The sequence below is a fragment of the Gallus gallus genome, chromosome 2 (assembly GCF_016699485.2).
Source record: "Gallus gallus isolate bGalGal1 chromosome 2, bGalGal1.mat.broiler.GRCg7b, whole genome shotgun sequence".
NCBI classification, from domain to species: Eukaryota; Metazoa; Chordata; class Aves; order Galliformes; family Phasianidae; genus Gallus; species Gallus gallus.
Genome location: NC_052533.1, coordinates 38,470,154 through 38,496,232, shown reverse-complemented (window position 1 = coordinate 38,496,232; position 26,079 = coordinate 38,470,154). Strand labels below are relative to the sequence as shown.

The 26,079-nt window shown below is 41.8% G+C and overlaps 1 protein-coding gene across 6 annotated transcripts in view; it reads left to right on the top strand.

Moving 5' to 3' along the window:
* Positions 1–18,398: 18,398 nt before the first annotated feature.
* The window catches only part of SLC4A7 (solute carrier family 4 member 7), a 132,230-nt gene continuing 124,549 nt past the window's right edge, over positions 18,399–26,079 (top strand). For 2 of the 6 annotated variants that reach the window (XM_040696263.2, XM_040696266.2), the window contains exons 1-2: positions 18,399–18,462; positions 19,041–19,133. The gene's annotated coding sequence lies outside the window, so the exon portion shown is untranslated. Of the gene's footprint in view, positions 18,868–19,040; positions 19,156–26,079 lie in introns of all 6 variants that reach the window. The other 4 variants (XM_040696265.2, XM_040696267.2, XM_040696268.2 and 1 more) reach the window with 3 other exon arrangements.

Here is a 26,079-nt window from a genome sequence, read left to right as displayed (position 1 = left end):
TTGAAATGATTCTAAGGAATGAAGAGTATGTTTGACTCTAATACATTATAATACACAATAAATGAAAAACCAAAACATACTGGGGTATTTCACCAGAGAGTTTGAACAAACCCCCACAGTCATTGATGAGATTGCTCTGATTAGCATGATGACTGATTTCTGCTAGACCAGACTGTGGGGTTTTTGTTTGCTTGGTTGTTTGTTTTGTTTTGTTTTGTTTTTCATGGTAGGTAGCTGAGGTAGTGGGCCATGTGTCCTCCTGCGCTGTGTTGCACTCAGTCTCTTTAGAGATGCATGGGGAATTCAAGATGAGGGGCAATGCCCTTCTGGTATTCATCATTCTGCCCAGGGAATGGAGATTAAAAATAAAAGAAAACAATTTGGACCTCTTATCTCAGTGGGGTATTCATCAAACCATGTGGCTCAGGGTGAGCCAAAGCAGCAGCAAACATGGCATCTTACATTCCTCCACTCTATTCACTTTCATTCGATTTGATCTGCATAATTCTCCAACCTGCTATTAATATTGTTATGCTGAGAAGTGCTAATGGTCACCCATAATGCTTAAAGGTCATTGAAATATATAATGAAAACACACCATAGAAAGACTTGAAGACTGGCCATAACCACGCCTAAAAATAATCCCGATGGAGACTGAGTGGATTAACTCTCTTTTGTCTAACAGCTAAAGCTTTCAGTCCCGTCTATGATAACAGCTACAGAAGTTAATAGCTAGGCCAAAGCATCTCGAGTCTTATGGTGCCTCTTTTCTGAGGGGGAAGAGTGAAGCATTTGGAAGGCGTTTGAGCTGACTAAAGTTCCACTAGCTACTGAGAAAAGAGATTTCTACTCATCTTTTGTCTTTCATTTTAGGCTTGGTTTGTGGGTTCACCCCTTATGTTGTACCAAAGTCCGGAAGTCTTGTCAGTCACTTGTATCAAGGAATCAATAGAGGACAGAAATACGGGTTGCTTGTGCTCAGCAGTGTTATTCCATCTGCAGATATCAGAGTGGTTCTAGTTCCCATTGGGTACCAGGGCCTAAGATTATGAAGCTTGTTTCAGCTTTTGAGTGAAGTCCTCTTCTACTTCCTCCTTTTGATCAGGAAGCCTGCAGCAGGCACCTAGCATGACATGACCCATTTCAGACTTCTCTGATTCTTACCCTTAAGGTCTTGACTGCTTTGTCACTTTTTTCCAAGCAAAGCTGTGTGTTGCAGACAGCTCTTCACATAGACTGAAGCCCATGTTTCCCAGCCTGGCATTCCTTAAGAGCCTGCATCCATCCATTGCAGCACTCCAGCCACATGACCTGTCCCACTGTGAAGTTGTAAATCCCCTTTAGGTGCCATCAAACAATCTCTGTTCTGTAGTTGATTTCAGACCCCAGATATTTGCTTTAGGTTCCAAAGAGTTCAGATTGAGTATTGTTTTCTGGAGCCGTGCCTTCTTGTTCTTTCTTTACCTCCCTGAATGCTGGTCCTCTTTTTTCAGAGATCTGTTCCTTTTTCTTGTCTCCTTTGTCATGTAAATGTAGCACCACATGCACTTCAGTCTCTCTTTACACTAGTTATGTTGTGACATAGGAGTCAGACACTCTAGCAGCCCCTGGGTACCTTACAGCCTCGAGCCTTCCAGAAGACCTGCTTCAGTGGTTCTAAGGCTGAAGCGATGCTAAGGCTCAGCACCACTTCAAGAGCTCATGCTGAGATGCTTACTTTGTGGATGCCGTGGTAGATGTTACTGGCCCTCGCATTGTTTGGGAGTAGGATCTTGCACTGATGCTCTCTATCCTTGGGGGTTGATACGCCCAAGGATATTCCTGCAGTCATGACTGAATCTAGTAAGCAAGTATAGTGCAGCTTCTCTGAGCACAAGATTGCACAAGGACATGGACTGGATTGAAAGGTTTTAAATTAATGGGACGTTTCAAGAACAGAAAACTGAAGCCCTGGCTATTATTGATGTGCAAGGAAAAGAGAAAACTTAGATGCCTGTAGCAGCACTGACACATTCTCTTGGGACACCAGTCATTGTGAATACTGAGCACTGGCAAGAGAAAGGGTACCAGAAAGGTACTCAGTAAAGAATCATTGTAGAATCATAGAATGGCCTGGGTTGAAAAGAATCTCAGAAATCATCTAATTTTGACCCCCCTGTTGTAGATAGGGTTGCCAGCCACTAGACCAGGCTGCCCAGAGCCACATCCAGCCTGGCCTTGAATGCTTCCAGGAGTGGGGCATCCACAGCCTCTCTGGGCAACCTGATCCAGTGCGTCACCACCCCGAGTGTGGACCAATCCAACTGAGGAAGGTCAGCTGCAGAGCAGTGTGAAGATGATACCCATCAAACAAAACCTGCTGAAAGAATGTTATTTTTCATGACTTACTGAAGAGTTTTAGTCAAGCTAAGTAACTTCATAGATACTTGGTGTTTAATGCCAGGTGCTTCTATCACCTTTTTTTTTAACCCAATGTCCAGTGCTGTAAAACTAGGCTTTTCATTTTATGAAACTATGGCTATAAGCACCATATTTCTATTTTAGAGGAGAGGTGTTGGTAGTCGCCAGGAAGTCATGCTCAATCCTCAGTCACAGAATTATCAGTGTCACAACGTGTGTTTGATAGACCATGCATTTTGAGTGCTATTATTATTTTGAATATGCAAATACACCCTGAATTTATATTTTTCCACTGCATGGATAGCTTGTGGAATGCTGTGAAGTTTATAAATCATTGTACTCACATAATCCATGTATTATGCTATGTTATATAGAAAACTAAGACAAAGAAAACTTTATTCAAACCACTGCTTTATTTCTGCGGGGGAAAAAAGTTAAAGCTACAAAAAAGAAGCCAGTCTGGTAAATGAGCATTGGGTTTTATTTATTTGTTTGTTTGTTTGTTTATTTCCTCTTTTGTATTATCTTTTCTGAAAAGGCTACTGAAGTTCCTACAGAAATGTCGAGGCCTCCTATAGGATTTGCTACAAAATTATGAATTGTAGAACTGAAACATCCCGGTGTCGCCTCTGAGTAGAATGACTGTTCTGCTGGTATTAAATGGGCTGGGTCCCAGACAGTAGGTTTTCACCCTGTGCTTTTTCCAAAAGTACTAAAAATGTCTCAGATCAAACGAATGTTTTGTACAACTTTATTTATTTATTTTTTCTTATGGCTAAGATTTGGATTTTATCACCTCAGCTTATAATGTTAAGAGCATATTTATCTTACTGCCATGTGGTTGTGTTCATGAACAAATAATATCTATTGTTCTTTGCTAGCGACTGAAGGGGTCTTTAAGTCAAAAGTTCCATTGAAATAGGTCAGTGGGAGCAGACTCTCTGGTTCTTGTGTCAGCTTTCCACCATGCTTTCTGTGTAATATTAAGACACTTCTGTACATTTCTATTCCAAATGAGAAATGTCCTCTTCATTTCTAGTACAGTCCTGAAGGTCTGCTGCCTTTTCCTGCCTTTTCATTGACCTGCTCTACTCTGAAGGCCATTCATGACTTTCTCAAAGATGGTTCTGAGTAGGTCAGGTACCTTCCTGTCCTGTGTTTCTAATAAGAATATTTGACATAAATCCCTAAGGCAGACCATGGGTCTACAGAGGGTGTTGGGTGCAGGGTGTTGAAAAAAAGAACTGACTGCAGCAAAAATCAAGTGGTCAGCACTTCCCAAGGACAGGCCCTTGAGCTCTAGCATTTAAATACCAAATCAGAGCTTTTCTCTTGTTGTTTCCACAAAAAGGGGTCCAATCCTGCAGAACAAAGCACAACATAGAGGTACATCAGGAGGAAGCATGAAGGCTTTGCATATGGATCCTCTTTGCTAGAGCAGGGTTTTAGTTCCAGTTAAGTACAGTTTGTGTATGTCTGCTCTGAACACACCTTTCTGTCAGTGCTTGAGCTGCCAGATCCATCAGGAGCCACTTCATCTGTATATAGCATTTCTTACTGCCGAGGATGATCTTGCTTGCATCATGATAAATTCTGCTCTGTAACCTGTTGATATCGATTTCCAAATTGCATTTTAAACTTGTTGTAAGATCTACAGTGTCACTTAACATGGGACATCCCTATGAAGAAGTTCTAGCTGACATAGGAGGTTTCAGGTCTTCTATAAGCAGGTAGCCTCAACTTCCAGCTTCTCTATAGAATCATATCATAGAATCACGGAATGGCCTGGGTTGAAAAGGACCACAGTGATCATCTAGTTTCAAACCCCCTGCCACGGGCAGGGTTGCCAACCAGTAGACCAGGATGCCCTGAACCACATCCAGCCTGACTTTGAATGCCTCCAGGGATGGGGCATCCACAACCCTCTTGGGCAACCTGTTCCAGTGTGTCACCACCTTCTGTGTGAAAAAACTCCTCCTAATATCTAACCTAAACCTCCCCTGTCTTGGTTTAAAATTATTCCCCTTTGTCCTATCACTACCCATCCTTGTAAACAGTATCCCCTCCTGTTTATGTGCTCCCTTCAAATACTGGAAGGCCACCATGAGACCTCCTCAGAGCCTTCTCTTCTCCAAGCTAAACAAGCCCAGTTCCCTCAACCCTTCCTCACAGGAGAGGTGCTCCAGCCCTCTGATCATCTTAGTGGCCCTCCTTTGGACCCACTCCAAGAGCTCCACATCCTTCCTGTACTGGGGGCCCCAGGCCTGGACACAGTACTCCAGATGGGTCCTCGCAAGAACTGAGTGGAGGGAGACAATCACCTCCCTCTCCCTGTTTGCCACCCCTTTTTTAATGCAGCCCAGAACACAGTTGGCCTTCCGGGCTGCAAGCACACACTGCTGGCTCATGTCCAGCTTCTCGTCTACCAGGACCCCCAAGTCCTTCTCTACAGGGCTACTTTCAAGAGATTCTTCTCCCAGTTTGTATAAATACCTGGGATATATATATATAAATAGTATAGCTTCTCTGTTTTCTGGGCTTGCAATTTGAGCACTTCTGATTGCAAATGTAGCACTTCAGGTATACCTCATTCGGTGTAGTAATGGTTAGGGACAACCTAGCACTTCCCTAAGCGAGCAAAAACACATAGCCCACAGCCTTTCCTATTCAATCTGGAGAGGCAAAAATAAGGGGGTTTGGGTAGAAGAAGGATATAAATTCTATGAAGACAGGTTGGAGAACTTTCCTTGTGGAAGTAGGGTACTGGTTAGAATCGGAGATTTTCCAAAGCCAGGGTGCCTTCTGGCTAGGCAAAATAGACACTGTCACAAAGGGCCAGGTGTTGCCGTCTGTACACTGAATAGCATTTGCTATTATAAGGAGTCTCACTGAATGCCATTTACTCATGTATCCCTATTGAAATTAGTCTGAGTAGAATATATTGAATTAAGCCCTAGGTTAGTCACATAAAATTGTAGCTCTTTAAAATGGATTTGAACAGAGACATATAGACCAATGTGATGCTGGCCCTGAGAATTCACCTTTTTGAGGGGACTTGGGATTTTTTTTTTGGCTGGTTTTTGATGTTTGTTTGTTTCAGGGGGTGTGGGTGAATGAGAAGAGGGATTGTTAGGGGAAGAACAAGATAATTATTTTTCTTTCAGTTCTAATGAAAAAAAAATTGGCCTAGAAAAGGAGAAGGTTTTACTCCCTTAGATGTTATCTAAGATGCTGCCTTATTTCTCTAAGAAATAGAGCTTCATGTGTTATGTTACATAGTGCCCCCCAAAAAGATGCATATCTTTTGCCTGGGGTGAGCAACTCTTGAGATTTCTGAAGTCAGGCTAGTACATTAACACCTTAGATTTACGTAGCACACGGCTACAAGCAAATGTCTTTGGATGATAGAAGCAAATCAGACACTGCTTTTTTATGTCACAAGAGATTATTCTATTTTAGTGCTATGCCCTTTGGCTTTACAAATGCACCTGTAGTGCTCGTGTTGTTATTGCAAAGAATCTTGGTAGAATTAATTTACTGTAGTTATTTTGCCTTTATGAATAGCAAATATTAGACCAGGTTGTACTCAAACAGCTCTTCATACCTTACACATACCGTTTGCAGCAGCAGCTCATGGGTAGGAAAGGCTTCTATTCTTTAATGCCAGCACTGAATTCACCAGTGTGCTTTCCCATTCACAACAGACAATTTACGGAAGGAGGAACTGATGTCTGTATCTGGGCACATGGAAGAGGAATTGTAGGAAGTCTGAAGATGGATCAAATTTCAGCTACGTGAATCTGAAGAAGAAACAAAACAAAAACCAAACAGCTGATCTGATTTCACATATCTGATGTATTATTTCTGTTAGAATAGACGTCTCAGAGAACTCATGGTGCTTATGTGGAGTTGCTATCACACTGTGGCAAGCTAATAACCATTATCTGGTGTTTCAGGAACAGAGATATCGGTCTATCAAGTACTATGGCAAATAATTGTCACTTGGAGTCTTTTGAAGAGGAGAGGGAGATATATATATATTTGAACTCTTAAAAAAGTTTCAATTTTACAAATAGCTCATATTTCCTTTTTATTACCTACAGAACGGATTTCTAAACAATTTTCTTCCTCAGTTTTGACAGTTTTAAATTATTAATCTTATGTTTTATGTGGAATTAAAGATGGTATCATGCATCCCGATTATAGCTGCTGTGCCTGTTGTAGTCCAATTCTACTTCACAGGAACAACGGAAAACAAGACAACATAACTGCAAATAAGAAAGAATAGAAAACAGAAAGGCTGAGACCTACGATTAGAGTAGGTGGCTTTCTAACAGTCTTACCATTATAGAAAAGCAAGTCAATCATATGGATTTATTAGATGTTCTGAGACCTGGCAAACTTCAGTCGATGTCAGCTGCTTAGGTTCTAGGTTTTTGGCTGGGTTTTCTTTTTTTTAATCCGAGGCTTCTTGGAGCACTGCATGGAATAGCATTATTTGAGCCAGATTTTTTTAATGGTGTGGGTAATGGAAAGAGTGAGGTAGAGAAATAAGAAGTGACACAAGAAAGGTGTTCTGAGCAGGAAAATACTAGGATGTTTTGTGCTATAATGGTGATAGTATTTGGATATTGTTGGTGGGCAGGCAGCCTGAAGACCTGTTTATGTTTGTCCCATCATCTCTCAGGATTAGTAATGTTATGGGTTCCGTTGTGTCAAGGTGGAGCATAGGAATGCGCCATTAGGCCAAGAATCCATCTTGTCCAGTATGTTATCTCTCAAGCAGCTAATGGCAGAGTATAAGCTAGTTTATAGATTGATATTTCTCCTGAGAGCTTCCAGCAATCAGCTTTAAGGATTTCTCCAGCTGTTACTGAACTGTTGTGCTTAACGCTTCCTTGATGTGGTTTAATCCCATAAGTGAAACTCATTTCCCATAGGAGCCCCTTCAAGTTCTGCTGCACAGTGTTGCACTAGTTTGGTTGCAGATGCCCCACCAGGGATGGGCTGGAACTGTGCTGTTGAGATTTATTGTTTTCGAGCCTTTATTTGTTAACCATCAGTGACAAACGAAAAGCACTCCTAAGTGCAAGAAGGGATTTGCTTATTGTCTTATTGCTTGTTTTCACCAGGAATGGCCTCATATGTAACTGATAAATATGATTTTGATGTACAGATTTTTTCTTTTCCACATTCCATACTCTTTGCTAAACAGCCTTCCTGTGCACCATGTACTGGAGTCATATCAGTACATAAATGTATTTTGCAGGTAGCAGGCTTCTCTTACTTTGTTCCTAGAGCTCAGGTACTCCTCAGGTACTGTGGTGCACTGGGACAGGACATAGCATTTCACATTGTTATATTTTGTATCCATTATTATAAATACAATTGAAAAATTTAAGTGGGGAGCCTCAAGTCAGGTAAATCAGGCAGCTATCTGGTGTTAGTGATGGCCTATGGTGTATGGGTATGGTATGGATATAGTACCATGATTTCTACTCCTGTCTGAATTAATGGGAATTGCAAATGCTGTGATTCTGAAGACAGGGCATTCATGGGGAAAGCTGAAACACACCTGAAGGCTGACAAGCGGACAGACACATGGATAAGGTTTTAATGCCCTTCAGATTAAAATCAATAGTCCTATGAATACCCAGGAGGTTTTAGTTTGCCACTATAATCAAAATATTCACATTCCTACAAGCAGTGACTGTTGTGTTTCCCCCCCCCCTTTAATCAGCATGAACTCCAGAGGATTTATCTATTTGTTTATTTATTAAAAAGGCTGTGATAGTCTCCCTGACTTCAGCTCCCTGGGCATGCATGCAGGTAAACCACAACTGTCAAATTTTATCCAAGTTTCTAACAGGAATGAACTCTGCAATGCATATTTTACCTCGGAGCAATTCGTCTGTGCAAGGTGTACCAGCGCAACGCGTCAGCCCGGACTGCTGCGCTCTCTGCCAGCCTGGATGAGAAGATGAGGGCTCTCAAAGCCCGGCTCTGCGGGAGGACAGCGCTGAGGCATTGCCTTGATGCGTGTGGCTGCAGTGCCCTCTTGTGCGTGTGAGCGCTGATGAGCAGAGGCTGTTTGGAAAGGTCTCCTAAGCTCCGCTCCTGGCTGCCAGGGAAGGAGGGAAACCGCAGACAAAATCCTCTTCCTGCTGTGGCTATTTGCGGCTGTGTGTTAGTCACCGATCTGTTGGGTTGCGGAGTTGTTTTGTTCGGTTTCTGTGATGTGATATGATACGATATAAGGACAACCCTCGGGCTTTTACAGCTTACGATGTGCTCTGCATTCTGCTAGTATTTTGGCATCAGCTGGAAAATGAACACTTACTATTTCTGTTGTGGAGATGCCCATGGGAACTGCTATGGACAGGAGCTCCCGGCTGTGGTCGGCACTGTCTCTGAGGTACCACCCTTACCATGCTGCGGAGCTCTAATCGTGCAGCAAAAAATAAGTAGCCAAACATGGTTGATATTTTGCAGGAATGAAAAGGCAGATTTCCTCCTCCCCCTACCCCAAATTGTCAGCTGCACTTCATCTGTCTCTGAAATTAGAGAGGTTGAATTAATATGTCTTGATTGGTCAAAAAGAAGAAAACTTCCAGGGAAAAAAAAAAGGGCACAATGATCAGAACTAAGTGAGCAGGACAGACCCAGGAGGGTTTTGACACATTATCATTTGAAAATGGCAAAGCGAAAATCTGCTGTGACTGCAGTGTTTCCAGACTGCTATAAGCCAAGAAAAATACCTGCTTGTGCAAATAAGTTCAACCGTGACATAGAAAATTCAGGGGGATCTGTGCCGCTCCTTTGACCAAATGAATGTTGATTATCTAAAATTATAGCCATCCTTTTGTGAGTATAATTCGTGACGAAACTGTTGGGAGTGTTAGTGACAGGGAAGCAAATTGTTACTTTATCACCAAGACTTAAAATATGAGAGCAAGAATGCCATAACATTAACAAAAAGAAAAATCCAAACTTAGTTCCTTGATACAGACCATTTAACTGTATAAACCCAAAAAGAGAAAATTAAAATAGATTAGGAGAAGAAAAAGTGTGGTACTCAAAGGACTTGGCATGGGTTTTTTAGCCTTAAGTACTTCAATTTCCATTGAAATCCAGACAAAAAAATGCAGCATCTCTGCAGTCAATGTAAACTGTTTTTTTTTTCCTACCATGCTTTTCTCTAATCAGCTTGAAGATTCAGAAGCCTACTTTGCCTCATTTTAAACATTATATTCTAAACATTTTCTTCAGATGTTATAAACTGTGCTGCTCCTCCCTGGCTCTGCTTGCCTGCCAGTCTGCAGAGGGGAAGTTGGAGAGAGAGATGCAAAAATGAGGAAAGAGTTGCTAAGGTGAAATGCAAATTAGGTTGAGCTGTGCAGAGAGGAAGAGCTAAACAGGGCAAAGGAGGAAAGGGATGGTATCCTGACTAGAAAATAGATGCAGTATGCCAGAAGATGTGCGTGAAAGTACCTGGGAGTAGAGTTTGATCATCACTATGCTGTCATCCTGCTCCCATTCTTCAGATCTGCTGGCTTGCCCTAAAGCCAGTCTGTCCTTCCTGCTTCTTGTTGGTCCTTACATGGCGTGAGGCCTCCACCTGCAAGAGCCACCACCAGCCCATAGGTGAGGGCAATTTGAGATCCAGCTGGATTTGTGGTAGCACCGTGTGTTCTCAACTTCCTGAGGCAAACGGTGCTCATAAGCTAGGGCCCCATAGCTGAAAGGAACTGTGTGTACCATAAAACTAGTTTATTTCTTGCTTTATTTGGGCTTAATAAAAATTGGCTTTGCTTATGTGTCAAATTCATGGCGTTAACCCAGTCAAGGCAAGTTTGTGTTGTTTAAGATAATTAAAATAGACTTTTTTCATCTGAGGATCCTATTAATTAAATGTCAGTTTCATTGCTCAAGAATACGAGAATGTAAATATGTTTTTGTTACACTCTGTACTTACTGGATTCTATTTCTTCCACCCTAAGTACACTGACTATATAAACACAAGGTATTGGCAAAGCCTCTGCCTGCTGGGCAAAGGCTCCCGTGAGCCCTCAGCACTGTGACCTGAGAGATGGAGGCTGTCCAGCAGAAGTGGCCCTCCCCTTTGGTTCCCTTCTAGCGCCAGTGTTTTGCCAGCCCAGTGGAAGGCAGAAGCCAACACACACTGACTTCCCCCACCGCCTGCCTTTGCTCAGCCAGATGTCAGGAGTGGAGCAGGATATAAAATTAGGGACGTGAACTGCAAGTGGCCAAGTTGTAACACACCACAGCTGCCTTCCTCGCAGAGTAAGATTGGGAAGATTGTAGAGGGAAAGACATATGAGGAGCAGCTGAGGTCCATTGGTTTGTTCAGCTCAGAGCAGAGGAGGCTGAGGGGAGGCCTCATGGCGGCCTACAGCTCCTCAAGAGGGGAGTGTTGCTCTCTCGTGACAGCAGTGTCACCCTCTGGACCCAAGGGAACGGCAGGGAGCTGTGACGGGAGAGTCAGGCTGGGTGCTAGGGAAAGGTTCTTCACCAGAAGGTGGTGGGCTTGGAACAGGCTCCCAAGGGCAGTGGCCATAGCCCCAAACTGCCAGAATTCAAGAAGTATCTGTACACTGCTCTCAGACTTATGGTCTGGTTTTTGGGTGGTCCTGTGTAGAGCTAGGGGCTGGACTCAGTGGTCCTTATAGATCCCTTCTAACTCAGGATATTCTGTGATTCTATGATTCAGGCCCTTCTGTCCTTCCTTTCCATGCAGGGGTGCCCTGGCCCTGCCACTCTCTCTTTTGTGGTGAAGATGATGGGGTGACTGCCTGGGACCTGCAGAGCATTTCTCCACAGCCAGGAGCATGTGCTGGAGCTGTCTGTCTGTTCACCTGCCAACAAATACGATGGGAAAAGTATGGCAACAGGCCCCACCTACTCTCCAGTCTCGTGATGGCATTGCCCAGATTGGCTGTCCAGGAACTCCTAGAGCAGGAGCAGATGTGGGGGGCAGAAGCCTGGGCTCCACTCCTTTCCCAAACCCTGCTCTAATTGCCCAGGAGCACAGAACCCTAGGCCTGACCAGCACTCTACTTGCACTGCCTGGGGAACACCAGGCCCTGTCAGACCCACGTTGGAGCTAGGGCCCTGAGCCATGGTGGCCTGTGGAGATCCCAGATGTCCTTTCTCTGCTAGTATCCCTGCACAGCAGGAGGAGCCATATGAGGAGCTCGGCTAGATGGAAGAGAGCCCTTTTGGCCAGGGCTGCAGTTGCAGCCTCTTGTTCCTAGCCAGGGCAGGAACTATTCACCTGTGGCCCCACCATAAATAAATAAATAAATAAATAAATAAATATTTTTAAAAAAAAGGAGGAGGGCCAGCAGTCCCCCAGGACTCTCCCCAGCCCTGCAAGAGCACAGCAGCACTAGCAGGGCTCCAGCTCATTTATAATGGGGGAAAAACCCCAACAACAAGAACCAAAAAGAAAAAAAAAGAAAACAAACAAACAAAAAAAAACACAACAAAAAACAATGACTACAGCATCAAGTCTCACTCACAACACAGCTGATGCTGCTGTGACACAGGGGCTGCTTTCCCCCTTTTGTAGTGCTTTCTCTAACCCTGCCATGCCCCAGTCTCAGTGGGACAGCCTAAGGAGGGCACAGCCAAGGGTCCCAAGAACCCCTGAGCTACCTTGGTGGCATCTCCTCCTATCAGAAAGCTTGCTGCATCCATGCACTTGCAGCACTGCAGGGTTTGTTGAAGGTGAATGAGGGCCTGGAGGGGAACACTACTAGGACAGCTGACCCAAATTGACCAGAGGGGTATTCCATACCAGGTAACTTCTTGCTCTACAATAAAAACTGTACGGCAAGTGTGGGAATGAAGTTTTGCCAAGGCTGCTGTTGTTTCATGACTGGCTGGACCATGGCCTGCTTGTGGTAAGCAAGTGCTTGTTTTATCACTGGTTTTCCTTTGTTTTGTATTAACTTTTCCCACCTCTTTTATGTATTAAACTGTCTTAACCCACCATTTTTCTCAGTTTTGCCCTTCTAGTCCTCTCCCTAATCCTGCTGGTGGAGAGTAAGCAAGCATCTGTGTGGTGCTCAGCTGCCTACTGGAGTCAAACTGCAACACCTTTCAAGAAAGAAGGCTAACAGTATCCTGGGGTCATCAGTGCTTACATGAACATTGATTCTCAGCTGCTATTAAAATCAGAGCACAGCTGAGTACAGCAGCTGGAAGGCTTTGATTTTCACAAAGGCGAAATGATCAGCTAGGTTGTTCATTTTGTTCTTCATGATAGACATCAGCTCCAGTTGGCACAGGAAGGAGATCAGCAGCATCCAGGGCCCCCTGGCTCACAAAGAAGTAAAATACAGATCTGTTGCTCCCAGCAGGGTGATGGCTCTGTACTTTACTGAGCTGCCAGGGGTGCTGTGGGCTGAACTGTCTTGCAGCTTTATGCAGCCTGTAGATCTCCAGAGGAGGCCAGCCTCTGTCTATGAGGAAGGCTGGTGCCAGAATGCGTAAAAGCATGGCTGAATAATAGCACAGCTGCAAGTGCTTCCCAGAGAAGAGAGCTAGCTGTGCTGAGAGAGTTTGCAGAGGCTAAATCCCCTTGCATCCCATGAAATCGTGGAGATGACTAAAGGCTTGCTTGATCTCCTTAGTCCCACCTACCCTATAGGAATACCATGCTGGGGGAACAAATTACAAGAAAAATCATCTCTAAACATTGTTGAAGACATATTGCAGATTCTGAGAAATGCACAGTGATAACCATACGTTTTGCTGCTACGTTCTTTCAACTCTACCTTTGTGAAGGAGCACCTGGAAACAATTATTTACTGGCAGAAAGTCCCGGAAGGATCAGGAGCCACAATGGAAGTTAGCCTAGAGTTCATCTCTTGGCACAAATGTCTTTTTGAGCTCGTGCCATTAATAACTTCTACTAGCAACATGCCCAGGTTGAAATCTTTCATAGGACAAGTTGCAATACCTGTAGTTATATTTTTTTAATTATTATTTTATTATTATTAATTTTAAGAAAGAGCTATATGTTAGCTCTAAGGTGGGAGCAGATGGCTTCTGGAAGAAGGGTTTTTCTTTCATAGTAAGTAAGCAGTACCCACAAACAATATGTATATAGAATGGTTAGCATCTGTGACATTGCTTAATTTCAATATGTCACGGGGCAAAGACTGGTCGCACTCTTTTATCTGGACTATTATTTGCAAGAAAATTGAATTTTGGCAAGGTTATTCTGTTCAGATGACAAGTGAGAGTTTCGTGGCAGACTTAAGGGCGTTTAGTTAATACATGTTGATGTTTGTGTATGTGGATACAGGACACATGCATACATGGGAAAAGGAGGGCACAGATAGTTTTATCAGGCCAGCGCTTCCTGCAGATTATCGACTGCACCAGCATTTGCATTTTTACATTTTAGGCTTAGGTCTACACAGGATCAATAATGTCCTTTTGGTAGATATTTGGGCATTATTCATCGAGTTATTCAGAATTTGAAAAAGGAGCTCATTGATATTACAGGAAAGAGAACGTATGAAGTCGAGAAGTGCTGCTCGTGTGTAGCAAAGCCAAAAAATATCAAAGACAACTTTTTCAGAACGGGATTCTCGATTGTATTGACCATTTTCTTGTTTTGCCAGCAGAGGGCAGGTTTGTGTCATGAAATCTCTTCGCTCGTTTTGTCACGTACGAACGCAGAAAAAAAGGCTTTTGGTGGTAGATTCCCTTGAAAAGTTTATCATATATATGCTTATTAGCACAGAATAATAAAAACCAGATGTGATCCTGCAGGTAACCTTGAAGCATGCTAAAAATCTAGCCCCAGAATGTGTTCTTCTTCTCTAAAATTTTGAAATAATCTCTGATTCATTTATCCCAATACATTTCTTCCCTGCTTCTGTCATATTAAAATATCTAAGGTGTTTTCAGCATCAGATTCTCGTGAAGACAACCAAGCAATGCACTCACTGTTTCTGTGACCTGAAAGGTGGTGTTCTATTAATGTTATTATATATTCCATTAATATTCTACGTATTCTATTAAAATTAAGTTTTACCAGTAAAAAGCAAATATAATAAAGACCCTTAGGTTAAAAATGTTTTTAAAAATCATGTACATATAATCCTGGCATGCAAAACACTAAGGAAAAAAAACAGGTTGTTACATCATGGTAACAAGTCTCAGCAGGGTTAACCGCATGCCAATGTTTGTATAATTCTTCTCAATGCCATTTTGGTTTCAAAGTGACATGTTGTGGCATTACCAGAACGGGACGTACTGAAGCAAAGCAAGGCAATTGCTTTTCTAATTCATGTGTCATCCCCAGGAGTCATGATCTTTCTGCTGCAGCTACTTCACGTGTTGCTTATGTGTGCATCAACAGGACAGTTTAAACTCAACAGAGGATGTAGTAGTTTATGCGTCTGCTTTTTGCATCCCATCTCTTCTGCATTTGTCAAACACGTGGTTTTCAGCCTTGGATTTTACCTTTGTTTCAGTTGTGATTTTGCATCTGGTGCCCTCAAATGACATAGTGCTGAAAATACACATCTTTGCAGTCATTTATACCTATTAGCTGCCGTTACTGTTCTTTACACTTCACATACCAACACTCTTGCTGGTTTAGATTTGCACTGCTTCCTGTGCAGTGTGTTTTAGTTTTCTATAATTTTTGACAAGTAAGGACTAACACAGTAATACTGTGCTTAAATCATTGTAATTTAACATTTGAACAGGCACCATGGAATGTCACAAGTATGGACCACTGTCAACAAGCCATGCAGCACTGTGTAAGGAGCTTTTATCTAGCAGTGTTATCCAGGATAGTGTTTCTTCCTTACCTTCAAATCGGCTCTGTAGTTTCACATCATCTCTTCCAAAGGGAATGACAGAACTTGGCTTTGCATTTGGACATTAGCTCTCACTCCCTCCAACTCAGTCTTATAACGAAGTTTACTGTCTGGATGATTCAGTAGTATCTAAAGAGAGAGTGAACTTCATCAAGTCAGGAAGTATAGCCCCCAGTTAGCAGATGAAATGTTAACGAAGACTATAAATAGCCTCCAGCATGTAACTGGCATGGCCAATATTGAACCCAGGTCTCCAGAGGTGGAAGATTAGAAAAACCAGCCCTGGGGACAAATACCTTTTTTAACTCCCATCACATTTCTAATAGTTACTAGGGCAGAATAATGTTTCATGACCTTTGGGTTGTCCCATTACCACAACATAATCTAGCTTTGCAAGCTTTGCAAAGGTCACTGTGAAAATAAAAATATTTCCTGCTGTGATCCATACCCTCAAACTCAAAGAAAAGGAAATATCTTAATAAATGTAGTGACATTTGCACTATAGGGCACAGTGCAAAGATCATGAACCATTATTCTGCACTAGTAATAATGTCACAATTTTATTCTTGCTCAGTGGTTACTGTATGACATTTGTGCTTTCAGGGAAACTCCTGTGAATATCAGTAACTTAAAATATATTGCCTCAGGGTCCTGCTGATCTGCCACTGAAGTCAATGGAAGCTTTGCCATTTGCTTACCAGTAAGCAGGAAAAGGATTGAGTTAGCATATCTCACAATCAAAATGGAGATAATTTTAAACAATTCTTTTTCTTTTACTTCACTAAAAAGTGTGTAGTTGTCAATGGTTTTATGTCCAAATGGAAGCCAGTCATGAGTGGTGTCCCTCAGGAGTCTGTCTTGGGACCAGCGCCCTTCAACTTTATGAACAACATGGCACTGAGAGTACCCTTAGCAAGTTTGCTAATGGCACCAAACTGAGTGGTGCAGTTGATAAGATAGAAGGGATGCCATGCAAATGGGTCTGGACAGGCTTGAAAAGTGGGCGCATAAGAAACTAATGAGTTTTAACAAGGTCAAGTGCATAGCGTTGCACTTGGGTTGGAACAATCCTAAATATGAGTACAGACTGGGGAAAGAACTCCTGAGAGCAGTCCCGTGGAGATGGACTTGGGGGTTCTTGTAGATGAAAGGCTGAGCATGAGCCAGAAGTGTGTGCTTGCAGCCCAAAAGGCCAACTGTATCTTGGGCCAGCAGGGAGTGGGAGGTGATTGCCCCCCCTCTACTCTGCCCTCATGAGGCCCCATCTGAAGTATGGTCTCCAGTAGAGGAAGGATGTGGAGCTGTTGGAGTGGGACCAGAAGATGATCAGAGGGCTGGAGCTCCTCTCATATGAAGAAAGGTTGAGGGAGTTGGGTTTGTTTAGCTTAGAGAAGAGAAATCTCAGGGGAGACCTCATTGCAGCCTTCCAGTACTTGAAGGGAGCATATAAGCAGAAAGAAATTATTTAATCAGAGGGTGATGAGGTACTGGAACAGGCTGACCAGAGAAACTGTGGTTGCCCCGCCCCTGGATGAGATCCTGGGAGCCTGATCTAGTGAGTGGCAGCCATACCCATGGCAGTGGGGTTGGAACTCAGTCTTTAAGGTCCCTTCTAACCCAAGCCATCCTATGGCTCTGTGACTGATTCTATGAAAAAGCACCTGTTTATTAGATCCTCTATGAAATACAGATTTTAAAAGAACACAACTTATTATGCCCATGAGAGCTGCTGTGGTTATATTTGCTAAGGACAGATTATATGATGAGACTTTCTGAAAAAAAAAAAAAAAAAAGTCATAAAACTTTTTGGTAGTTATGCAATTATTTATGACTTGGGAGACAGATGTTACCTAATATTTCTTCACTATGTTCTTATGTGATGGGTAAATAACTGTTCCCTCTATTTCTCAAACAGCAAAATAGACTAATTCAGAAATTTCTGGTTGAGATGGGGTGATACATCAGAATCTATAGAATTCTTACTGATAATAGTAACAATAAAGACTTGAGCTTCAGAGGCATGGAAATTCTTGGCTTTGTTGGACAGACTCTGGTTCTTATGCTAGTTATTTGCAAATGTCCGGGAGCAGATATTTTTTAAGCGAAATTATGTCAGCCTTGGTCAACCTCCATGAGATTATCACTGAGTTCTTGGAAGGATAGGTGGAGTGTTTGTATGCAATTGCAATCCATGTTGGTATTGGCCCCCATCTAGAAACACACCTTAGATGTAATGTAACTCTGACAATATTTACCAATCTGAGAAGAACTCCACCCCTTCTACTATGTTAAAGAGAAGCCTATCTGAAGTAAAGGAAGTATATCCAAGCTCAGTTAATAGTAGGATCATTTTATTAATTGTTTTGGATTACACAGTGCCTGCCTCTCCTTCGGCGTCAATGTGTGGGAGATAAATGTTTCTTTCCTTCCACAGCCTCAGCATTTGTCTGCATCAGAACAAAATGCAATGCCAGTTCTCAGGAAAATACATAGCTGTTATTTCTTAACAGATTCTGGTGGCTAAAATTATCCTCAGCTGCAGGGGATGGTTCATGTTTGCAATTTGAGGAAGAAGGCAGCAATTGTATCATTCTGCATGCCTCCTCCTAATCACTCCCCTGCCGCAGCTGGGTTTGTGGTGAGGGAAGTCTTCTGGTGCAGTGGGTGGTGGGTAGGAGGGCGTTCCATGGAGATCAGCTGCACCCAGGAGTGGAGATTTGGTGAACTCAGCAGGTGGGATCTGATGGCAAAATTGCTGCAACCTCTTTGAGACCCACAGAGCCATCCTCAGCCGTCATGGCAGCCTGGTGCTCCCCGCCTGAATGTCAAGTTCAGCCCCGTCTCTGAACAAACAAAAACTGGGAACCACTCCTATGAGTTAATGCACCCAGTGCATGAGACTGAGCAAGTTCAATAGCTCAAGGAAAGGCATGCTCTAGTTCTCAAAAGGGGTAGAGCTAAACAGCACAGCCTGACCCTGTATTTGTTTTTCTTCTCCTTGTCCCGGCCAAGAGCACAGACAGGCTTGCACAGTCTGTAAGCAGCTGAGCACAATTTTTCCTGTGGGTGGTAGTATTTAGAAAGTGTCCCGCCTTGCCTGCTTTTTTCAGATTGCTATCACCCTCCCCTGATGGGATTATGAGCTTGGCTTCTCAGAGGCACTGCCTGCTCCAGCTGGCTCAAACAGGGAGTAGCGGTGAGAAAACAGGATGGGGGGTGACTGTAGCTGTGCTCGCAATCTTCACCTGGGGGAGGGGAGTGAGGGCAAGATATGAGACAGCATAAAAAAGTCATAATCCTCAACCCCAGTAAAATTCCTTTAAATAAGTGAAGGAAGTGACCAGGGAGCAGACAACGGTCATGCTTTTGTGACTCACTGTCATGTTTTCAGCCAGCATACCCCTTCGGTTTCCTCCCTGCCTCCTGTCCCTATCTATTTCTGCAGAAAGCTATCGCAAGAATTGTCCTCTTTAAAAGTATCATTAAGGAATTAGTTAGTGTTGCAACACGTGAAGTTTGAAAATACACCAAAATCATGCAGAGAAGTATCTCTCCCTTTTGAAAAATAAAAGCAGCATCACTGAAGTTAATTAGGACCTGGGTGATTGACGTGCTTTCATTCTTTGTGTTTTGTTTTGGTTCTTTAAGTGCTTTGGTTCTTTAAGATTTTGCCCCCCTCCCTCGAATGGTTCTTATCACAGGATGCCTACAGAGGGGGGTAAAGTACAGTCTGATCCCACAGTGCATGGCTAACTGGCTTGCTTCTCTTCCCAGCTCCTAAAGAAGGAAGACCCACAGAGGAGAAATGTTCTGAATGTCAGTGGGATCCTCAGAAGAGCAAGTACATCTGGAGAAGTGGCCCCTGAGGTACTACGCTGCCTTCATTTTGGTGTGTTTTCTTCAGAACCTCCTTACTAACTTTGTTAGTAGCACGCTGTTAGGGAGTTCTGAGGGACAGGAGGATACTGGCTTCAAAATTTATTGGAGACACTAGAGCCTGGAGGTGAAAGGCTGTGTAACTTTGCAGCATTCTCATGAAAAATGCTGTTAAAACTGATTCTGCCATGGGTACTTTTGAAAGCTTGACTTAGCATGTCTTCAGTTACAGCCACGAATACTTTCAGCTCTGGGGCCAGAGTTTTAAGGATCAGCTTAGTCAGCAAGGGAAAGTCAGTCTTCTAGTTTGATAGCCTTTAATTATATACGTATACATATACAAACATGTAGATTATCTGCTACCTCCTACTGCAGAAGTCTCACTGAAATTAATGGGTTATTCAAAGAGTAAACTATGAGTAATAATGAATAATGTTAATACTCAGCATGACTAATGGTGGTAGGAGGGAGAGTCTTAATGGCTTAGACAGGAGGGTCTGCTGGGAGCCAGCATCTGATTTGCACGAACGATGACTTTTCAGAGTGGTGTTGCTCACTTGTTACTAATCATTAAGTTGCAGCACCCATCTTATCAAAGACTTCTTGATCTCTGCCTTTGTGCCTTTCACAAGGTATCGTTTTCATGTGTGGCAGAAAATGAGTCATGCACAGACAGTTGGTCTCCCGATCCCTTTTCTGTTTAGTTTTATCATGGTCTCTGTCTTCACAGCAACGTTTTATTCAAACATAATGTTTCAAAAAGTCTGTGGCAAAGCCCCTGACAAGAGGCTTTTTTCATTTAGTGTAGAAGAAAGCATGAGATGAGGAACTGATTAAGCAGTAAGAAAAAAGCAGAATGAGATCGTGTTTCAAAACTGTTAACGGTTCCTTGTACAGTGCTGTACAGTCAGTCTGAGGCTAAGCCATATTGTAACATATTGGTGTGCATGGAGGACTTAAAAAACTGCTGTACAATTAGCAAAGAAGAGCAACACCCAAGAAGAATAAAAGTTTTAGAAGAAGAATAAGACATGGACTTATTCTCCCTGATATGAGCTGTTGGACAGCCAGGTCTCCATAGATATGACTGAATTTAAATCACTGAAACAAACTGGTAATGGAGTGGGGAGCGCTGCTACTGAGTGATTTACAGTAAAATGAAATCTGCTGACCTTCTGTGTTTCTGTAAGAGCAGTTTTTTGGGGGAAGGCCTAAAGTGTAAATTCTGTTGGGATAAGGAATGAGGAAATCAATATTCCTTTTACAATACAAAGAAACCTTAACTCTTTTAAAATGAATTCTAAAGGGATGAATCCCCAAATTCAATTCAGTTCCTTTCTAGACCTTATTTCTAGTTCTTGCCACTACCTCTCCACCTATGGCAGCCTTTAGTTTCCTCCTGCTGGATTTTTTTCAGTAGAGTATCATGCTGCTAATACAAAAATGTGGGAAATGTTAAAAATTTAATACATTGTAGAGGTCCTTTGGTAGATAGAGCTTAGGAAAATGAGGTCAGCAGGTCTGGGAAAGAGGCAAGGGTGTATATTTCCAGGATTTGTCCTATGTGCCATTTAGATTCTGATATGCCACCTAATATTGACAGCAATAATAAGGCAAACCAGATAGGTGTATTAGATTGTGGACACTGAAAAACAGGTCATTAGAGGCTATCTAAATTGCAAGTATTGTCTCACTGATTTATGATGAGACAGAGCAATGTTTAATGGTCTAATCTATTAAACCGTCTGTGCTGGGTAAGGAAAAATATATGGGTCAAGGTATGAAAAGGACTAACTCCATCAGAGAATCTCTGTCAGATTCTATTACTGTGCAATTAAAACGCACATCAGAGTAGATTCTCAGTTACGGCCACATCAAGAGCTAGAGTCAAACTTTTCTCAGCAGTAGTTTTGCAATGTGAACAAACTCTCACCAGCGTCTTTCTTGCAGTCACTAAATCCATGCTCATTCTGTTTTTATATCTTACACGAATTCAAGTTTTCAGATGTTGTAGGCTAATATAAAATAATACTTGTGTTGTCCATCCTAAAGGAGATGGAAGCTAGAAGCTGGATCATAAGTAGCTTTTCAGGGATGTAACTTTAAGGGAATTCTTGCTTGTTCTCTTCTTACCGTGGCATTGGCCTAAAGTGGACCAGGTTAAATTTGGTTGTCAGAGATCTGTTTGTCTGGTGACCATGATATTGTCTGTTGTCTGCTAGAGGGTAACTGTTAAGGTGGTGTGGATCGCAGTGTTGAGTTAGTTATCTCAACATGCTTCTTGCATGAATTTGACAAGCATGGCTACTCCTTTTCTGTTTGACAGATTAGATGAATAGGCTACCAAGATGCATTCTTCTTAGAAGAAAATGGAGTAGGTTGCCTGTTACATCAGCAAATGTCAGGCAGAGGGACGTTACAAAACTGATGAATAATCTGGATTGATGGAACTTTTATTCCTAGGTATGCAAGAATGGAAACTTTTTTCTTTTTTTTCTTTTTTTCTAAGAGCTAGCTAACAGCAGGCATGCTAGAACAACAAGAATGTTCTTGTTGACTTAACTGGAAATTGCATTGTGTCTCTGGTATTAATAATGCATAATATAAATATGTAACACCTCAAAAAGTCAGCAGCTCTCTTGAGCATTTGCGTGTGTGAGCAAGGTCAATAGTGCATCAAAACTGCATCTAGATCCCTGGAGCGCAAGCTGTACATAAGCAGTACCTTTTCTTGTATGGCAGAGATTTAATATGAACACTCACTGATATTACCACCGATACAGTGAATGAATACTAAATACACTATGGCGTTCAAGAACAGTTGAATTTACTTATGGCAAGTTACAGTTTGGTGTTTCTTCTGGAATCTTCTCTGAGCTTTAGAGCAAAGCCTGTGTGTGTGGTTATTTATATACCATCTACTTGTCAGTCAGTGGCAAATTAAATTATCTTCTAAACAAAGCTGAAACGTCTCAATACATTGAGGGTAGGGAAAGATGTTCATCTTTTTTATTTTTCACTGTTTATCTTCTTTTATCTTGCTGAACAATTGAAACGGAATCAGGAATCTCCACTGCAAAAAAGAAAAAAAAAAAGTGCAATTAACTTTCATATATGATAGCTGTTAACTGCATCCTTCCCCCTTGTAATGGAGATGCTGTGTGATACAGATTTGTTGCTATTTTCTAGTTTGTCTTTTCATTGTATCCTCTAAATAAAGCAGAAGAGAGTAATATTGCAAGAGAGAAAGACTATTGATGCCTTTGGAATTACACATCCACTGCACTGGGAACTGTAAAGAAATCTTTCTCATGGTGTATCCTTCTTCACCTTTTGGAAGGAACAAGCTGCTTTCAGCCAGCTTGAATTACCACTGAAGTCTTGAATAAGCAGCCACTAGGAATTTGACTTAGAAGTGAGACAGAGACAAGAAGAGGAAAATATCCCCTCACTGTGGATGAGGAGAAAAGAGACCTCTCAGGAGGTAAAATTAATTTTCTCTTTGCAAGTACATTATAAAGAAAAAAAAGGTTTTATTTTTCATGAGGAAAATACAGCTAGTGAAGTGGTTATGAATGAGTCATTCTACCAAGGTGACTTGTTAGGGCCTGGACATGTGTTTCAGATCTGCTCTCATTCGATGTTGGTGCTGATTCCTATGCCAATTAAATTTTGCTATTGACTTAATTGTGAACAGGCAATGTTCTGTCTCCATAATTCTCTGTGTGATAACTAAGATCTTCCAGTTTCTCTCTACGGAATTGTGATCTTCATACAAGGCTTCCCATCTGATCCTGTGGTATTCAGCCTAATTTTTGACTTCCTAATGGAGTTAAATGAACATTTTGCAGATCTAGTGTTCTGTAGTTCTGGTAGTCTGGACAGCTGTTTAGAGTCTACCAACTGAATAAATACATTTTGGAGAAATGGATGTGTTTAGTTAGAACAGTTCTAATCATTCCAGTGCTTGCACAATGTTAACTATCGTACGGCTTTCTTGCTCTGCCTGTCATCATGCTTTTAATACAACAGAGAAAAACAAATCATTCTAAATAACTTGAGCTGCTGGCTGCAAAAAAACCTGGAATATGCAGCATGACTCAAAAGAAGACTATTAACGTGTTTGCTGACTGCCAGTTGTTCATTGACAATGGACAGATTGGTTCAGGCAAGTACATCTTCTAGGACTATTGCTAGGGAAGAACTGGGAAAAAAGCTTTTATCACTTTAAGCTTCAAACATGTTTATTGTTTGTCCACTTTCTCTTTCATTTTTTGTCCACTTGTCTATTCCTGTTGTCAGTTTTTGAGTCTTGTTTGAGACAGGAGTAGAAGTACCAAAATAACCTGGCAAGATATAGTGTTTCAGATGTGAATTAATCACCCCATCCAGTCAGGAGAATTCTAGTCTGCCTGGTGTGGTTATACAGGGATGGCTGTTTGTGCCTGAAAAAGACAACAAGAGGGTGGGATCTGCTTAACCATTGCTGTGTGTGTGACAAAAGTTTCCAAAATATGGCTTAAGGAACAGCCCAGGACTATGGGTTTTCTGGAAGCAGTGGTGGTTGGAGGAGAGGGTATGAAACACAGAGTGAACTGTGGCAGTCAGATATGTTAGATCTTGTTTTTGAGAATTTTGTTTTTAATAACTTTCTTTGTCAGTGGAGTCAACTGAAGTAGCTCCTGTTTCCAGTCTCTCCTCGTGAGTCTGTCTGAAAAACAATGAGACTGAAAATAGCTGTGTAGAGTGGCTCAGATACCAGTGTGGTTTGCTGTGCAGCTGCCACCAAACTTCTGTGCTGCTTTGTCCAGAAGGACGTGACCCGAAGGTAGGTGGCTGGCAGAAGTAATTGCCTAGGGCTTTGCAGCAGGCAGCACATGTGCAGTACAGGAGCCTTGTAAAGAAGCAGAGATTGCATGTGTTTGTTCAGCACCTACCTGCAGAATGACAGTCTCTGTCTCATCAGTTGTGAATTCACCTCACAGAAGGAGGGAAGCACCTCCAACTTGTAGCCATTTGGTCCCATTTGACTCCTGAACTGGGCATGTACTAGTGTAGATACAAGGGTGTTAATAGAGCAGCAGCTCTCTGTAGCAGAGGCAGTTCATTCTTAAGATAGTTGCTGTAGTCTTTTTAAGGTAAAATTTTTCTGGACATTGTGACTAAGAGAAATGAAAACAGTCATTACCTGTGGCTTGAGAGAAATACTTGTCTGGCCTCCTCACAATCCCTCAATCCAATTTTCAGTAGAACTTGAAACTTGCAAAACATTTTCTTTGCTAAAAGTAGACTGTTTTCCACCTTTCACTGTTTTTTAATTTTCAGAACTCTAAAAAGGAAAAACAACGGAGGTATTTTTCTCCTTCCCTGCTTCCCCAACTTTCTATTCATTTTCATTCTTTCAAGAACGAGGATGGTTTAAAAGGGGAGTTTTAAGAACCTGACTTTTTTTTTTTTTTTCCAGGCATGGAAACTTTCTCTGAGATGTTAGAAAGATATCTAAGGAGATTGGCTGTAATAGAATGAGACTGGACTGATGAGTACCATTACGTATATAGTTAAATAATCCCATATATATAGTTACAGAATCCCATTTATAGATATATAGTTACAATAATAATATAATACATATTTATTACATCTGAATTTGTTTAGCTTTTTTTTTTAACCAAACTAGATAAACTATGCACTGAGTATGAACAAATAGCAAACAACTGTTTCCATAGTGACGAACAACAGACTGCAGTCTGACTTTTTGGAGTGGAAGACAATGTGTATTTAATGATTGTCTATACAATTCATTTTGCTTACTGTAAAACTGATATTAATGTCAAAAGATGAAAAAAAAAAAAAAGCCTGAAACAATACTCAATCTCAACTTATAATGTGAGGAAAGACAAAATAGTAGGCGACGCCTCAGCCTTTTGGCTTTTAGGCAGAAGTGTTGATCTTTCTAGAAGGATCACTATTTTAGAAGATAGGCATTCAGTGACAGTCATCTGCCTACTTGCTCATTTTGCCTTTTGCTTGTGGAAACTTGCTGTTCAGAATCACCTGCGTTACAAGTATACTTGCAGTAATTATGTCTCTGTAGATCAGATGAGCCATTACCATTTTAGTATTCCATAAAAATGTTTTTAAAGTCTCTGTACCAGTATGATTAGTGAAAGTGAAGTGGATAATCACAGAAAGTGAAATTTCTGATTCCATTAAAGTAACAGCTGGATTTGCTATAGCAAGTCAGATAACACTTACTTCATTCTGGCTTCACTGATGCTGTAAGTACAGGAACAACTGTGAACACCGCACAACTGACTAATGGCTTCACTTGAGTGATTAATGCCCATTATCTACTTTACTTCAGAGTTTGATATTTACTGAACTGATTTTAATACCTTGAAATATGCTGAAACCACCTCAATTTCTTGTAAAATTACATATTGTGAGCAGGGTGGTGATGAATGCAGGCTGGAGCATGCAGTAGGTGATAGTTAGCAGTAGGGAGTGGGCCTGCAGATTGAAAAATAACATCTTTGGAAGCTAGTGTACATTCAAGACATAGCATAATCTTGGAGCTAGCATCTCCCAGATATGGAGCGATACCGTGTCTTTTTTTCAATACTTCCCGTGCTCCTCTGGACAGAAAAAACTCTGCAACCAATGCTCTCATTTGTTCCTCAGTAGAGGCTCGTGGACAGAAATAGAAAGTTACCAAATCTTAGGTGTGCATCTGCTATTAAAGCTGATTGGAATGGGGTGTCTGAATGCACTGGACATTCAGAAGGTCTACATGGCCTCGTTCTACCCTGCTTCAAGATCTGTGCTGCTGTAGGTGTTTTTTCAGTTTCAAACGTGTGCTGTATTAAAGGTTATTATAGATAGTATGTTTGCCTTTGATATTATACCCCTTCTGTTTTACTGCTCTCCCTGTTTCCTT